General features: G+C 49.9%; 1 protein-coding gene across 3 annotated transcripts in view; it reads right to left on the bottom strand.

Annotated features, from left to right (window-relative positions):
* SLC24A3 (solute carrier family 24 member 3) overlaps positions 1 to 17,345 on the bottom strand; it is a 524,378-nt gene that overhangs the window by 172,994 nt on the left and 334,039 nt on the right. The window lies entirely within an intron of this gene.

The raw sequence follows: 17,345 nt of genomic DNA, 5'->3' as shown, positions 1-17,345 counted from the left end.
GCACCGTTACTTTCAAATGAAAGTCACAATTCAAAAGTAGTCATATTGGCAGGTGACAGTTTCTCACGTATTTTCATTTTTTCAAAAACACGCTTAGGACTCAGACTTGGAAGACTGTGTCATCTCAACCATCCAACTCCTCATAAGCTGGGAGTGGATGTGATCTTTCAAAACAGTCAAAGGCTTCTGAGGTTGAGTTTGGCAAACACGTCAGGCAATTCAGTAACATATACATTGATGGTTTGAAAACTCATGCCTGTTCTCTGGTCAGGAGTCAGTTATTGCTTGTGCTGGGTCAAGTTCTAACCTTGGAAGATAACATACCTCACTTAGACGAATTCATTCTGGATGGTTTCCCTAAAAACCAGTCCTGGTAGAGGTATATTTTGCTATTTGCCAAAATCTGGTGTTCTCCTAATTATGCTACAGAGACTCCACTGAGAAGTAGCTACTTAGCTAACAATAATGTGTCCCAGCATCCCTTGACTGAGTTCCAGCCAATCAAAGTGGGCAGGTATCGTAAGTGCTGGGCTTGGCCCACGGGGGCCCTTCATCTCACACAACTCCATGGCTTAGGTATTTCTGCTGACTCTCTGTCAAGGCTCAGAGAGAGATTGGAAGCCACAGGTGGGAAATGGCAGAGCCTTCATCAGTCGATGGGATCCAACCCCACTGACTTGCAACTCCCTTGGAGTATGTGTGTGAGGAGGAAGTAATACTTGATAATGCCTGTGCCAAGGTGCACTCAGGGGCTTGTGGTAGGCGGAATCTGAAGACAGCTTCCTGTTGTACACACACTTTCTGGAAGCTATTCAACCACCAACCCAGGAGCTGCTGAGGCAGAGTCTGGAAGTGCAGTCAAATTCTCTAATCAGTTATCTTTCAACAAGGGAGACGGGGCGTTGGGCACAGCAGCTAGGATGCATCCCACTTCACAGTGCTGGGGTTTGAGTCTTGGCTCTGTTTCTAACTCCAGCTTATTGCTAATGTGCACTCTGGGAGACAGGCGGGTGATGGCTTAAGCATCTGGGTACCTGCTATTCACATGGGAGACCTGGATGGAGGTCCTGGCTTCTGGCTTCAGCCTGGCCCAGCCCTGACCATTGCAGCATTTGGGGACTGAAATAGTGGATGAGATCTCTCTCTGTGTCCATTTCTGTCTCTCTGTTTTTCTGCCTTTAAAATAAGTACAGATAATAAAAAATAAAATAGGAATATTCTTATTGGTGGGTCTAATGCAGACAGGTGAGCCCTCAAGAGAGGCAGGGCTCGGTCTGGTGAAAGATGCAAACAGTGAGAGGCCTGTGCCTTTTTCTTTTCTTTCTAATAAAGAATTTATTTTGCTTACTTGAAAGGCAGAATGACAGAGGGGTGTGGGAGGAGAGAGAGAAAGAGACTCTTTCATCCGTTGGTTCATTCAATAAATGGACAAAATGTCCGAGGCTGGGCCAGGCTAAAATGAGTAGCCTAGAACTCCATCAGGGTCTCCCACAGAGACCGTAGCAGGGCCCAAACACTTGGGCCATCTTCTTCTGCTGCTTTCCTAGGTGCATTAGCAGGGAGCTGGACAGGAAATGGAGCAGCTGGGACTCGAACTGGTGCTGTGATATGGGATGCCGGCATTGCAAGTGGTAGTGGCTCAACCCACGGTGCCGCACCACCTGCCCCCAAAGCCTGTGTTTTGAGAATATTTTGCACTGTCATCTTGGTTTTAGACTTGGGAGGCCCTGAATGGAGGACTCAGTACATTGAGTCTGATACTGGAGAGAATGAACGACCATTATTTTAAGTTTCTATGTTTGTGGTCATTTTGCTACACAGCAATGGAATACTAATATGGATTCTATTTGTTACTGCAATTATTCTGCCCTAACTAGTAATATAGCCTGTTTATTTTAATCAGACACCATGTAGCACCTCATGGTTAAATTAAAGAGACAGCAATAATGAACACTGCCAAGGCCAGCATTGTGGCATAGTGGGTTAAGCCGCTGTCTGTGATGTCAATATCCCACAGGGACTTTGGTTCGAGTCCTGACTGCTCCACTTCTATTCCAGCTCCCTGTTAATGTGCTTGGGAAAGCAGTGGAAGATGACCCAAGTGGTTGGGCTCTTGCACCCACATGGGAGACCTGGATGGAGCTCTGGGCTCCTGGCTTTGGTCAGCACAGTCCTGGCTGTTGTAGCCATTTGGGAAGTGAAACAGCAGATGGAAGATCTCCCTTCCACCCTGGTAACTCTGCCTCTCAAAAACAAACAAAAAGTAATGACACAGGACACTCCTTGTGGCACCAGCTTGTGTGAAAACAAAGAACATAGGCTGGAGGTCATGCCTTCCGGACATGTGACCTGTAAGCAGGGGGTCCAGGTGCAGGTAAAGTCAAGAAAACCTGAGCACCAACAAATCAGGTGGAACGGAGAGAGGCTGAGCATCAGCCTTGCAGGTCAGGTGTGCATGATTCATGCATGGGGCCCAGGTCCTCTGCACGGCGACAAGGGGACCTCATCTGTCCTCTGTGCTCAAGAGAATTCTAAGGCAGCCACACTTGCTAAGGGGTTTTAGATCTGGGCCGGGCAGGGTGGGGGTGGGGGTGGGGGTTGGGGAGGATTCCTGGACCGGATCAGTGCTCTATTTAGACAGAGGAGGAACCACCAGCAGGGCTGCCGTGGCTTATTAGAAGTCGTGAATCTTCCTCCCGCCCTGGCCACCAGCAGAGGAAGTGCGGCTTCAGCATCTGAGTGGGACTCTGGGTGAGGGGAGTGTGGGGATGGAGTTGTTTTTGGCCTGGTCTCCCTCCCAGCTGTGCTGGGCTTGCACAACTGCGCGCTAGAGGAAGGGGGAGGGGGATGAGGCAAGAGCCGTGTGGATGCAGTTGCCTGAGAGATGCTGCTGTCTGATTGCATCGCGTTCATCTCTAGCACAGCTCTATAGAGGTGGGGTTTACATACTGTAAAATCCACCCACTGTCACTATGTACTTGCGGTTAAACAAATCTATATGTCTGAAAGGGAGAGCGAGAGTGAGAAAGTAAGAGAGAGAGAGTGAACTCCCATCTATCAGTTTACTCTCTAAATGCCTGTAAGAGCTGGGGCCGAACCAGGCTGAAGCCAGGATCTGGGAACCAGGACTCAATCCAGGCATCCAATGTGGGCTGTAGGGATCCAAGTACTGGAGTCACACCTGCTGCCTCCCCTGGTGCACATGAACAGGAAGCCGGACCTTGAACTCAAGACACTCCGGTATGGGATGTGGGCATCTTAAGACCTGCCCTGCAGTAATGAGTTTCAGCACACTTATAGCCATCACTGCAGTCCAGCTTTAGACACTCCCAGTCCTCCCTGTGCCAGTGCATATCTTCAGGCGACTGCCTGCTTTCTGTCTCTACCTCACTGGGCTCAAGCAGTAGTTTCCACTCTCTGTGCTTAAATTGATGGGGCCCCTGTGACAGGTCAGGTACTAAGAGAGGTCCTGGGGGAAGAGTAAGGAATGACCTGGACAGGATGCCTATTCCCATGGTGATTAAGTCCATTGCAGATCCAATCAAATCATCGCACAAAGAGGTACGGTGACACATTGTGATAATAGCTGCAACAAAGAAGGTTCCAGTGCTACAGCTCCTACTGACAGGGCATGCACCCTGACCTGGGGTAGGGGGGAGGCAGGGGTGACCACAGAGAGGAGCTGACCTCTTGCTGAGATCTGTGGGGCCAACAGTAGTAAATCCTCCAAGCAAAGAGAACAGGTGTCTGAAGACACAGGAGAAGGTCGGAGGCACCGGAGCCCGGTGTGGGGACACCGTGGGTGGGGGTGGCCAGGGAAGGATGGAGGTTGGTAGGGGAGCTGCCTTGGCCTGATCCCATGGAAGACTCTGGAGTGTGACTGCATCAGAGCTGCCCCATACTGGAGGCAAGGCTAGGGTAGCGGTCCACGCAATAACGCACAGGGTAACAGACAGCAGAGGGGGAAGGAGATGGAGGGGGGCATCACTCCCCTCCCCACTTGTCCCTTGCATGCATCTTGAGGTCCTGTCAGTTGCAGATTCTGATTCACAAGTTGGGACTGGGATTCTGCATCCCATCCGGCATCCATGACTGGTGCTCCTTGGACCATGCTTTGAGAAGCCTGGACCGGTAGATCTGGTGACTTCAGCATAGCTGACGCAGGTATGCCCAGAGGGCCCCCAGGCTTCCCAGTTCCACATCTCGGCCAAGGGCAGCTCCCATTCCAGAGTAGGAAGAGGCTGCCATGCAGCCACATTTGAGAACAAGGCTTGGGTGGCTCTCCCACGGCAGGTGGCTTGAGAGTGCTGTGTGCCTGCACCAGACAGCCTCAGAGAACCTCCAGGTTAGAAAGGACCTTAAAAACTGCCGGCCCGGAAACCAGCCCGGAAAACGGAGGCAAGGTATTCAAACAAGGCTGCTGGTCCTCAGTGTTCCATGGAACTGCCTTGTGAGGTGAGGAGTGACGGGGGGAGAGCAGGTCTTTGGTCCTCTGACGTCTTCTGTGGGGCAGCTGTTTTATACACTGATGCGATTTGGTTTATAATATATTTCTTTGAAGCAAAAAGGTTGCAAGCACACAGGGAAGGGTTTGGGTCCATGGCCTGATTTATGGTCTTCACTGCAAAGTCATTCCTTATCCATTGGCTCCAGGGTCCCGAACAAGCTCAGGGCTGCAGGGAGGGTGTGGGTAGGTCTCATCCTCATCCTCAAAGCTCTCCTCCCAGCCCCCTGCCCTAGGGAAAGGAGAAGGTAGGAGGGCTCAGGCCAGCTACTTGCTCCAGCGGTTATAAGGAATGGGGCTTAGTTCCAAGGACATGAAGGCATCCTATTCATCAGTTTCTATCGGTCAAAGTGAAAATGAAACTTGAACATTTCCTTTCCTTCCCACCTCCAGGACGCTGCAAAGGCCCATGACTTCAGACTGCCCTGTGCCTGTGCCCTGGCACTGCAGGACACCCCAGGCAGGAGAGGGGGCCCTTGAGAACACTGCAGGGGATGGGGGTCATGGTGGTGATGGCAAAGCAACCGGATCCAGACTCTCCACCCTAGCCCGTCTCAAGGGGAACCTGCCAATAGCACTCCCTGCCCTGGGCCCAGGGAGTGTGGCTGACCTAGTTGTTTGATTCCTTTCAACTCCACATGGGAGCGAGAGTCAGAAACAAGGCAGCCGTTTTATCTGGCCTTAATTAAACACGGTGTGCTCAGAGGGGAGCAGCTCTGGACAAGTGTCGGAGCGAGGCCAGCTGGGTCCAGCGGGAGGCCTCTGCAAAGCGGCAGCGGTGCAGTGGGTGGGCGCTGAGCAGGGTCATGTCCATATGGGCCCTGGGACTTCTCTCTGCCTGTTCACAGGTGCTCTCTTCATTTTTCACTGGCTCATCCCTGCTCCTGTGGTTTGCTAACTTCACGTAATTTCAGGCCGTCTTCCCACTTACAAGCGCCTTGTAAGCATCTCAGGTTAAAAACCACTTCGTGTATTTCCCATATCCATTCCCCACTCCTCCCTCTCACCACTTGGAGCCTGATAGTAACTGAAGGCAAAACAACAGAGCCGCACTGCCTGCCAACTCCTTGTGGCTGCTCCTCTGCCAGGTCTCCTGTTTTTCAAAGTATGGACATACCAATTTGGCCTTCTTCTCCCTTAACCCTTGCTTCTGATGTCAGAAGGAAACATACAGTCTCCTCCCCTTGTTTTTACTCTCCTGCTCATTCCCTTTGGTAGGTCCTGTTGGTCTGAGGTCAAAGTTCAAGTTCACAAGTTTACTAGTGTTTGAGGGTTGTTTCCTTCCAAATGACCTGATCCCCTTCTTTCTGTCTCACAGCCATGGTCAGGTCCACTCTGCCAATTGGGTCTCTCTTGGATCCAGTGGGCAGAGAGAAGGGTGCCGTCACTTAAACTCTGGACTTGGCTGCAGAAGTCCAGCTTTTGTCATAACTCTAATCATAACTAGAATCCTTATCAGATGCATGCCCAATGTTTCTCTTTTATATACATTTATTTATTTGAGAGGCAGAGAGAGAGAGAGAGAGAGAGAGAGAGAGAGAGAGAAAGTGCGTGAGAGAGATAGATATCATCTGCTGGTTCATTCTCCAAATGCCCTCAACAACTGGGACTGGCCAGGCAGAAGCTGGGAGTTGGGTCTTCCATGTGGGTGGCAGGGACCAAATTTGCTGATCCATTCCTTTCTGTCTCCCAGGTATACATTTGCAGGGAGCTGGAACTGAGCATGGAACCCAGACTTGAATCCAGGCACTCCACGATGAGATATGGACATCAAAAGTGGCATACTAACCTTTAGGCCCTACACACTCACCTCCTTAAATTCTAGTTGTGCAATCATCCTTTGCTAAGAAATGCCCCCAAACAAGAGAAGCAGGTGTTGTGATTACCTATCTCCCCTCCCACAACCTTTAACCCTGTGAATTTCAGTCTGATGCCAGACTGGTGTCACCGGGGCAGACTTCCCTCCCATCTCCATGCAGCAGCACTAGAACGGCAGGTGCTTCTTCTGTGTTTGTTTTTTCTTTGAATGCTCCCAAAGCAGCCTGGGGTTGGTATGCCAGAGGACTTGCTGTGTCACATCTGGACAGCTGGAGTCTCAGAACTAAGAGAATGACGGGGGTCCGTCTTCTGCGCTGGTCTAGTTCTCACGTCTCCAGGGTTTCTGCAGGGCCACAGGCAGGCTGGGCTCTTCCCAGGGGTCCTTGAGGAAGGATTTCTGTGATGCTGCTCCTATCCTATGAGAGCCTGGAGCTTCTCCTTGTCAACGACTCCACATGTGATGCTTAGAGGGTGATTTTGATTTGGTGAAGTGGGTGGTCAAGCTGTGTGGTGGTGTTCTGGGTCATAAATGCAGTGTGACCACAGTAAGTGAACGAGTCTGACTTTCTGGTGGGACTCACTTATACACACCAGGAACCTTCACCCGACAAAGACAACTTCCAGAACTGTTGGAGACAATGGCTTCATTGTAGAAATAAATGTGTGGCTGCCCAGGATATTGTTTCAAAGGAGACACAACCCATTTCAATTGTGCATCCTGGAATGTATAAGATAAACCTCACTCTTGGGATCCATCAACTGCCTCTGAGAAAGGACTGGGTTTGGTGTTCAGAGTTTTGCCAACCTCATTACAGACAGCAGACATCCAACCTGCTGAGCATGAATATGGCTTGTCTCCTGAACATGTGCAGGTGTTCAACTGCCAAACTCATGAACTGATGGTATTAAGAGGGCAAAAACTTAATCTGGTTATGGCGGTTAGAGATGGAGTCTTTGGAGAGTGACTAAATTAAGATCATTAGGGTGGAACCCCAGAAATCTCAACAGCTTTATAACAAGAAAGGCAGAGGGACAGCCATTGTGGCACAGCCGGTTGAGCTGCCTGCAACCCCCATCTGGGTGCCTGGGATCGAGTCTTGGCTCTGCTTCTGATCCAGCTCCCTGTTAATGCATTGGAGAAGCAACAGATGATGGCCCAAGTACCTGCGTTCTTGTCACCCATGTAGGAGACCTGGAGGAGTTCCTGGCTCCTGGCTTCAGCTTGGCCCAGGCCTAGCTGTTGAGGGCATTTGTGAAATGAACCAGTGGATGAATCTCTGTGTCCCTCTCTGTCAGCCTTTCAAATAAATGAAGAAATATTTTAAAATTTTAAAAATAATAGAGATCTGACAAGTGGCCATATGTGCCCTTTGGTGCCCCGTACTGCCTGGGGTTTTGCCAGCAATAAGTCTTCCCCAGAGGAGGGTCCCTAGGCCTTATACCTTCAGGATTATCATCCAAAATAAATTCCCTTTCTTTATAAAGTTGGCTGCCTCAGGCATTTAATTATGGTAATGAAAAGCTGCCTAACTGGGGCCGGCGCTGTGGCGTAGTGGGTAAAGCCGCTGCCTGCACTACCGGCCTTCCATATGGGCACTGGTTCAAGTCCCGGCTGCTCCACTTCTGATCCAGCTCTCTGCTGTGGCCTGGGAAAGCAGCAGAAGATGGCCCAAGTCCTTGGGCTCCTGCACCCACATGGGAGACCTGGAAGAAGCTCCTGGCTCCTGGCTTTGGATTGGCGCAGCTCTGGCCATTGCAGCCAATTGGGGAGTGAACCAGCGGATGGAAGACCTCTCTTTCTCTCTGTCTCTGCCTCTCCTCTCTGTGTAACTCTGACTTTCAAATAAATAAGTAAATCTTAAAAAAAAAGAAAGAAAAGCTGCCTAACACACTCCTGTTAAGAAATCTAGTTGCCTATCAATCCAGCCAACATTTATTGGGGCTGGCTGACCACAAAGTGTGGCGTCTGGCTAGAATATCTAAGAAGCGTGTGTCCTCTCAGCTCCTAGGTGAAGACTTCCCATTGCATCTGGCGAGGGGGCACTCCATCCTGTGCTGTGATGCAGAGACCCATCCCAGGCCTGCCGGGTCAGCAGCACTCTGGCTCAGTGTAGGAGTCTCATTCTTCTTTGCACCTCCACCACTAGCCTGGGGTTGGCAGGACAGAGGACTTCCAAGAATACCCACTGAATCAATGGCAGTTGCTCTGGGTCATCTACAGCCGTGTATCATCGGCTGTTCCATCTTCCAAGTCCCTTTCCTTGCTGTAGGCCGCCTGCAGGGGTAGGACCAGCTTTGTGAAGATGCACTACAGTCTTCATTACCATGGTGGTGTTGTGTAAACACAGCACCATCTGCTTATGCCTTCCATGACTGATGGGTGTTTGGGTAGCTTCCAAGGTCGGGTTCTTATGACCAGTGCTTCCATGCACATTGTAGTACATTTGGTACACTTATATACACATTTCTGCAGATACGGAGGGCTGAGCTTGCTGAGTCACGCAGCAGGCATATGTTCAGGCTTAGTACTTACTGCTAAACAGTTTTACTGAGTCACTGTATTAATTTAAATATATTTGTTTATTTGAGAGGAAGACACAGATACACAGAGTACTGGAAAGGAAGAAAGACACACACACACAGAGAGAGAGAGACAGAGACAGAGACAGAGACAGAGAGACAGAGAGAATCCTAACTTACTGGTTCATTCTAAAGGCCAGGGCTGGGCCAAAAGCAGAGCCCAGAACTCAATCCAGGTCACCCACACGGGTGGCAGGAATCCAGTTATTTGAGCCACCACTGCTGCCTCCCAGCGTCTGCATTAGCAGGAAACTGGACATCAAAGGGGACTCCAAAATGGGGCATGAGTTTAACCAATGTCTTAACTGCCAGGCTAAATGCCAACCTCTGCATCAATTCATATTCTACCAGCAGTGAACGAGAGTTCCAGTCATGCTGTACTCTTGCCAACACCTGAGACTGTATGTGTTTCATTTTGCCATGACAAGGGATGTGTAGGGGTACTGCATTTCCCTGATGACTCACGGAGCAGAGCAACTTTTCATATGAAGTTCAAGTCTTTTTGTTCTTTTCCTAATATGGGATTGTCTGTCTTGTTCTTATTAGTTTGAAAAATGATTTTTTAAAAAATATATTCTGGACATGCAAGCTTTTTTGCATATCTATATCAAGGGTTTTCTAAAAGTTCACTGAAAATGCATATTATGCAAAACAATGCATAAATTTCAAAAAAAATAGTGCCAAAATAAACTTAGCTTTTAATTGCGTTTGTCATGAACTTTTTGAAGCCCCTTCGTGTATCTGTATCTAAATCTAGAAACGCGTCTTACTGATCAGCCTCCATCTTGGCCTGTGATAAAATCACCACTGATGGTCAAATCACAGTATTTCCAAGAGGACCCTGAAGCTTCTACATAGATCAAGGTATCCTGATTAACATATCTAAAAAAGACAGAGACAAAGCTTGGCCCCAAGCCTAAGACTGCCAACATCTGGCCTGTTGAGTGACAGTGGTTTCCTCTGTACCAACGACAACCACATCATTGCTCAAACATTCCTGCTTCAGGGGTGGGCCTTTGGTGCGGTGGTTAGGACAATACTTGGGGCACCTGTATTCCCTATTGGAGTGACTGGGTTCGAGTCCTGCTTCTACTTCTGATTCCAGCTTCCTGCTAGTGCACCCTGGGAGGCAGCAAATGATGGTTCAAGTACTTGGATCCCTGCCACTCCTATGGGAGATGCAGATTGAGTTCCAGGTTCCTGGCTTTGGCCTGGACCATCTCTGGAGGTTGTGGATATTTGTGGAGTGAACCAGAGGGCAGAATATCTCTGTATGTCCATTTCTCTATTTCTCTCTCTCTCTCTCTATCTCTCTTTCCATGTCTCAGCCCTTCAAATAGACAAAATCACATAAATAAAATGAAAAGATAATCTTACTGCTCCCTGAGTAGACACTAGGGAGATATCCAATCACCAAATGACCTCCATGTTTTTTGCAACATCCATCCTGTACCTTCCCCTCTTCAATTAACTGTCCACAGAATTAAGGGCCAAAGTTTCCTTGGAGAGACACAGACAAGGTTCCTCAAAGTTCCTTGCTGCAGCATGCCAGACACATGTAACTTAGTCCCATACTATGTGTGACCATAGGAGTGATCTGGCCACCTCTGGTTGGTGGGCTCTGATACCTGAGATTATTATTGGGAGAGGGAAGTTTATGCTCACTTACAGGGAGGGCACTGAAGGCTGGATTGAGAGATGGTTTTAATCTTCAGTTAACTCCATCACAAGTCTCTTCCCCACTCAGGCACACTAAATAAACATACAATCTGGGTCCAAACCTCTTTTTGCTTGTTATGCAAACACAGCTTCAACAGTAAGCCCAGCCCTGATGCTCTCAGCAAATCTCCTCTCCTAGCACTGACCACTGTAGAAATTCCAAAGCCTTTGCTTCTCATGCTCATTTTTCATGGGCATGGAATTCCTAAGTCATGGCCTGTAAACTGCTTTGACCAATAGAATGTGGAGGGGATGGTATGTGCTGGCTACATGTAAGCTTGGGTCTCAATAAGCCCTCCATATTCTGATTAATCGCTTGGAGCCCTGTCTATCTGCCATGTGGATGAACCTGGGCTGGTGTGATGAGATTAACAGAGCATGGCACCCACTTGCTCTCACTGCCCTACCCGACAGCCAGCCAACTGCGTGAGAAAGCCAGCCACAAGAACCACTCAGCTATTTTTCACTTTATGTTTCTGTGTGGGAACAAACTGTTGAAATCCTTACTTAAGGTATACTAAGCTGATCTTCTGTATACTAAGATAATCGAAAATGAATCTTGATGTGAATGGAAGGGGAGAGGGAGTGGGAAAGGGGAGGGTGGTGGGTGGGAGGGACGGTATGGGGGGGAAGCCATTGTAACCCATGAGACGTACTTTGGAAATTTATATTCATTAAATATTAAATAAAAGATAAAAAAAAAAAAAAAAACCACTCAGCTGAGACCAGCCCCAACTGCTGAACCACAGAACCAAGCACTCAGTCAACTGCTATTGCTTTAAGCTAAGAAAATGTAGGGTTGTTACAGAGCAAAAGCTAATGGATAAAATATGACTTCTTTGAGATGCTTTGGGGAAGGTGTTTAGCCAGTTAAGATGCCTGTATCCCATATCAGAGTACCTGGGTTTGATTCCTGGTTATGGCTCCTGCTTTCAGCTTCCTGCTATTTTAGATGCTGGGAGGTAATGGGGACAGCTCAAGTAATTGGTTTCCTGCCATGTATGTGGGAGACCTGGACTATGTTCCTGGCTGCTGGATTTGGCCCAGCACAGCCCAGCCCAGCCCAGCCCCAGCTGTTATGGGCATTTGGGGAGTGAAAGAGTGGGTAGGAACTTTGTCAATCAATCTCTCTCTTTCTCTTCCCCCTCCAAATAAAATTAAATTAAATTTAAAAAAGACAGGATGTTCTATATCTATAAAATACTCCGTGGAAGAGGCCCACAGTCAGTTTTTTTTTTTTTTTGACAGGCAGAATGGACAGTGTGAGAGAGAGACAGAGAAAGGTCTTCCTTTTCTGTTGGTTCACCCCACAATGGCTGCTGCGGCCAGCGCTGCGGCCAGCACTCTGCGGCTGGCGCACCGCGCTGATCCGAAGCCAGGAGCCAGGTGCTTCTCCTAGTCTCCCATGCGGGCCCAAGGACCTGGGCCATCCTCCGCTGCACTCCTGGGCCACAGCAGAGAGCTGGACTGGAAGAGGAGCAACTGGGACAGAATCTGGCATCCTGACCTGGACTAGAACCCGGTGTGCCAGTGCTGCAGGTGGAGGATTAGCCTAGTGAGCCACTATACTTCCCATACAGCACGCCATGGCCCTAGTTAACACACTCAAGATCGTGAGAAATCTTGGATTTAGAAAATAAACAAGTAAAACTTGGCATTTGTTAAACATTTGATTAAAAAAATATCCTCACTTCTCACATGCAACACCTAGGACTCTCTTTCCTCCACTAGGCTCCTAAGAAAGAGTCTGGGAAACGCTGATGCTGATGTAGATTCACAAATGAGCCTTGTTTCCCACCTGGAGGTCACACACCTGCTCAGGAGCTCCCCCATGCCTGGAAGGGAGGCGGGACTCTACACTAAGATGATGGGGTAGTCAAAACCCCCTTTTGGACGTCCACAAAGGAGTCTCCATGGCCCCCCAAACAAGACTGAGGGTCCCTGCCCCTGGCCACAGGTAACAGTGACATGAAACCTCCCTGAAAAAGGACTGTGTGAAGGCAAGTGCTGGCTCCAGGGAGTAGACGAGCTGCTTGCTGGTAACTGCCAGAATTCTCTATTTACAGAAAACTGGCACTCAGTAAATACCAAGCTGTGCTATTTATGTAGCTGTTTTCCATCAATATATGTGGGGATTCTGTAATTATCACAAGTGCTGTTCAGAGGCTTCCGGAATCTCAGAGCATAACAGAGAGAGCGAGCTGGCTGCGCCCTGCAAACACCACGCCTGGCTCGCTCCGGCGACAGCCAAGGGTCACGACAGGGCCCAGGGCTGAGCCAGGGGCAGGGTCTAGCCCAGCGGGCTCCTCTCCCTGGGGATAGAGGACGGACAAGGAAGACATCTGATCTCCCTGCCCCAATGCCCTCAACCATCTTCCCAAGACGTGGCTGTGGCTGGGTCAGTTCCTTGTGGGACTCCATCCCCTAGAAGGCTCTTGGTGATACTAGGATAACATCTGGCCTCCTTCAGTGTCCAGAGGCCCTGAGAGCTCTGGTCTCTCTCCTGCCTCCGCTGTTGCTGTCGCCCTTTGTGAGCCAAATGCTTCAGGCTCAGTGAGATGCTCCATGCTCTCTTGCCCCCTGCCTCTGCATGCAGTCACCGTCCCTTCGTATCCATGGGGATTGGTCCCCTGGAGAGGAGCTCTGCAGGTGCGCCCATTAGATAACATGGCATCATATTTGCATATAACTTATGCACACTCTCTTGTATACATTAAATCATCTCCTGATTACTTACCATACCTAGTACAATGTAAATGCTATGTAAATAGATGCTATCCTACCTTGTTTAGGAAGGAAAAGAAAAATGCTGGTATTTGTCCAGTGCAGAGGAGCTTTCTCCTTGAATATTTCCTACTTGTGGGTGGCTGACTCCTCATGAGCAGACTGCATACACGAGGCTGGCTGTGCGGTCGCTCCACCAGCCATGATCTTCCCAGCCCTTTCCCCTGGCTCTGCTTGGACAGAGCCTCTTCCAAGGCTGCTGTGGCTGATTGCGTCTTCCCCACCCACTGTGCTCTTCTGCAGCATAGCTTTGCCCCACACACATATCACGACAGATCCTACAACTGTTGCTTGGTAGACTATGGCAGAAGCAATGCTGGATGGTGATAGGGGGCAGATCCTGCCTTCTTCCTGCTACAGCTCTGAGTTGCTGGGGGAAGCCCTCCAGCCGGCTTTGCTGAACAGAGAAGCTTCGCAGACACCAGGGACGCCAATGAGAAGGCCATCTTGGATGTGCAGCCCTGGGAGACCTGGGAAACCTCCATCTCTAGCTGTCATCCTACTGCAACTGACAAGGGACCTCATGCAAGAGCTTGCTTGGCTGAGCCCCATCAAGCCGTGGCCTCAGCCACTCAGAACAGGGACGCTCCGTCACGTAGCAAGAATGATGTGGATGGGCTGCTTTCTCTGTCCGCAGGTCTGGGCCAGGCAGTTCTGAAGCTCTGCAGGTGGGTAGCGCTGGTGTGGCCAGGCCGGCTGATTGGGGCTGACCTCTGTCCGCCTGCTGGCTCAGCGGCTCAGCTCCACAGTCTCCAGATATTCAGCATTTTGAGTAACACCCCAGGCAGGGCTCTGGCAATGAACTCTCCTAACAGCTCGTGCTGACCCCTTTTCCCAATTCCATCCTACCTTTCAGCTGTGTGGCCCTGGCCCGTCTGACCTTTAGGTCCTCGACTGAGAAGTGGGTGGGGGCTCCTATCCCCTAGTGCTGTGAGGATTGAATGGGACACAGGGGGCAGAGTGCCTGGCACAGGGTCCCATGCAATTGCTCAATGGTTGGTAACTCTTTACAGCACACGAGCCATGTTCAGAAAGGTCCCTGAAATGTCTATTATGAAAAAAACCTGCATGGATTTCATAACTTTTGCATGAAAAGAAACTTCTTTGGGGTTCAGCATTGTGGTGCAGCAGCCTGCATGCCAGCACCCCACATGAGCACCAGTTCGAGTCCCAGCTGCCCAACTTCCATGCCAGCTCCCTGCTAATGCACCTGGGAAAGCAGCAGAAAATGGCCCAAGTGCTTGGGCCCCTGCATCCATGCAGGAGACCTGGATGGAGGTCCAGTCTCCTGGCTTCAGCCTGGCCTAGCAGTAACTATTGTGGCCATTTGGGGAATGAACCACCAGGTGAAAGACCTTTCTGTCTGTCACTGTGCCTTTCAAATAAGCAAATCTTTATAAAAAAGAAAACAAACCATTTTAATTGCACTCTCCATGAACACAGTGACATCTACTTGTCTGTTCTCACATTACCCGGCTTCTCTGGCCCCCATTTCCTCACTAGCCAAATGCAGGACAGAATGATTTACTTTTTGGATTTTTATTTAATGATTTTCTTTTTTGCTTGAAAGGCACAGGGACACAGAGAGACAGACTGACAATCTTCCATCTGCTGATTCACTTTCCAAATGCCCATAGTAGCAGGGCTGAGCCAAGCTGAAATCAAGAGCCTGGAACCCAGTCCTTGGCTCTCACATGGGTGGCAGAGACCCAAGTGCTCTGAGCCACCACTTGCTGCTTCCCAGGGCACATGACAGGAAGAAGCTGGAATGGAGAGTGGGGCCTGGGCTCCAACTCAGGAAATCCACTATGGGATGCAGGCATCCCAAGTGGCATCTTCACTGCTCTGTCAGTCGCCCGCCCTGGAAAGAATAATTTCTACCGCATAGGAACAAGTCACTTAATTTAACCAACCCCTAAATATCTATCGTACGAGAGCAGCTACAGGACAGGATGACTTGCATCCATGCCAGTGCTCACAATGCTGTGTATGCCTTCCACGCTCTCTAGTATCTCCTGGCTTGTATTTGAGGAGACGCCAGACTCCTTAGATGGGAGGACTCTGCCTTGTCCATGCTACCCCCTACCCTGCCCTGCCCTATCTCCATTCTGCTCCACTCAGTGACAGAGTTCTCCATGGATCTGAATTCCCTTGATTAAACCTGATGTGTTTATGCACGCATTGGCTCACCCGCAACATACGCACTTTGTTTCTGGGATTGGTTACTTTGCCAGGCCTCAGTTTACTCATTTACAAGATAAGGAGAATTATATACACACTCAGGAGGATTTTCATCCAGCTCAGGACAGTGTGCAGGGGCCGGCTCTGTGGTGTAGCGGGTAAAGCCACCACCTGAAGTGCCAGCATCGCATATGGGCACTGGTTTGAGTCTCAGCTGCTTCACTTCCAATCCAGCTCTCTGTTATGGACTGGGAAATCAGTAGAAGATGGCCCAAGTCTTTGGGCTCCTGCAACCATGTGGGAGACCTGGAAGAAGCTCCTGGCTCCTGGCTTTGGATCGGCCCAGCTCAAGCCATTGTGGCTATCTGGGGAGTGAACCAGCGGATGGAAGACAGAGCTCTCTCTCTTTCTCTGTAACTCTTACAAATAATAAATAAATCTTGAGAGAGAGAGAGAGACAGAGAGAGAGAGGGAGAGAGTGAGCGAGCAGATGTTGGCATGCTTCTCACCACACAGCAGGCTCCAGCCACTCCTGCCTTCCTTTTCTATAATGGCCCTGGATCCAAACTACTGGACAGCTGTAGGGCTACATCATGGGTGTCTATGGGCCACGCTTCTCTTTCTTCCACCTCCACCCCAACTTGTAAGAACCTTAGCAGGAGAGGATTCCTCAGTACCTCGTTGATTTTTGGAATTCCTGGGCACCCACTGATACACTTGGGAGTCCCTGCCAGGTGTGCTTTCGGAGAGGTGACCTCGGGGGTTGGTGGGCTGGGGTCACAACAGAGTAGCAAGGAGCACGGGTGACCCTTCTTCTCGGCACCCGTCCTGATGCTGGTGGATGGGGCAGACTGCAGTCACTGCCAGGCACGCACTTCCTGTGCACGGGCCGCCAGGCCTGGCCCTGTGTGGCATCTGGCTCCTTTCTTTTAACAGTACAATTTTCCATGCGGTGGTTCTCATTTGCGACAGGAGTGCTATTCCTTATAAGCAGCATCTGTGGCCCTGTGTTCTGCCTGTACTGGTCATGTGACTTGAACTAACCCCAGTGCTTTGGAGATGTGTGTGTCCACTTGTGACAAGAAGGTACAGAACTGCCCTCCGAGATGGTCGAATGCCACGAGCCCCCAGCTTCTGCCTGGAGAGTCTTCCTCGTGTGACACCAGGCCTCCCAATGTGTTTCCTTGGGCTCCTCAGAAGGAGGGGACTCCAACAGCATCACAGCTGGACAGAGAGGGAGGCTTCAGGTCCCGCAGGAACACACAGCTCCTCTACCATAACACATCACGGGTCATGAAGTTGGAATGGACCACAAGCCCTTCCCTCCTTTTAAAGCTCAAGAAGCCAAGATCCCAAGGGCATGCGACTTCCTTAAAATCACAGAGCTGGTCAGTGGTGGCTCTGGGATAGAATGACCACCACGGAGCTGTCATGGACATCAACAAGGCAAAGATAAGGACATCCTCCCCAAGCCACACCCTTTACCCTTTGACAAATAAGCTGGCGCTGCCATCACTGTACCCCAAAGATGAACACATAGGGACCCTGGGGATGCAACTGACGATGCTCAGAGCAGCACGACTGCCCCGCTGTTGTCCAGCGCACCCCTCTTGCATGTTGTTACTAGAAAGAGCACACCAGAAAGCCATGCAAGGCTCTGTCATGTCTTACAGTGCAGGAAGCCCCCTGCTACCCTTCCCTGTGCATGCCTTGTCTCCATGCCAACATCATCACGAACTTGAGTCTATAAGAAAACATC

The sequence above is a fragment of the Oryctolagus cuniculus genome, chromosome 11 (assembly GCF_964237555.1).
Source record: "Oryctolagus cuniculus chromosome 11, mOryCun1.1, whole genome shotgun sequence".
NCBI lineage: Eukaryota > Metazoa > Chordata > Mammalia > Lagomorpha > Leporidae > Oryctolagus > Oryctolagus cuniculus.
Note: the sequence above shows the minus strand (reverse complement) of the source record. Positions and strands in the feature narration are given on the sequence as shown.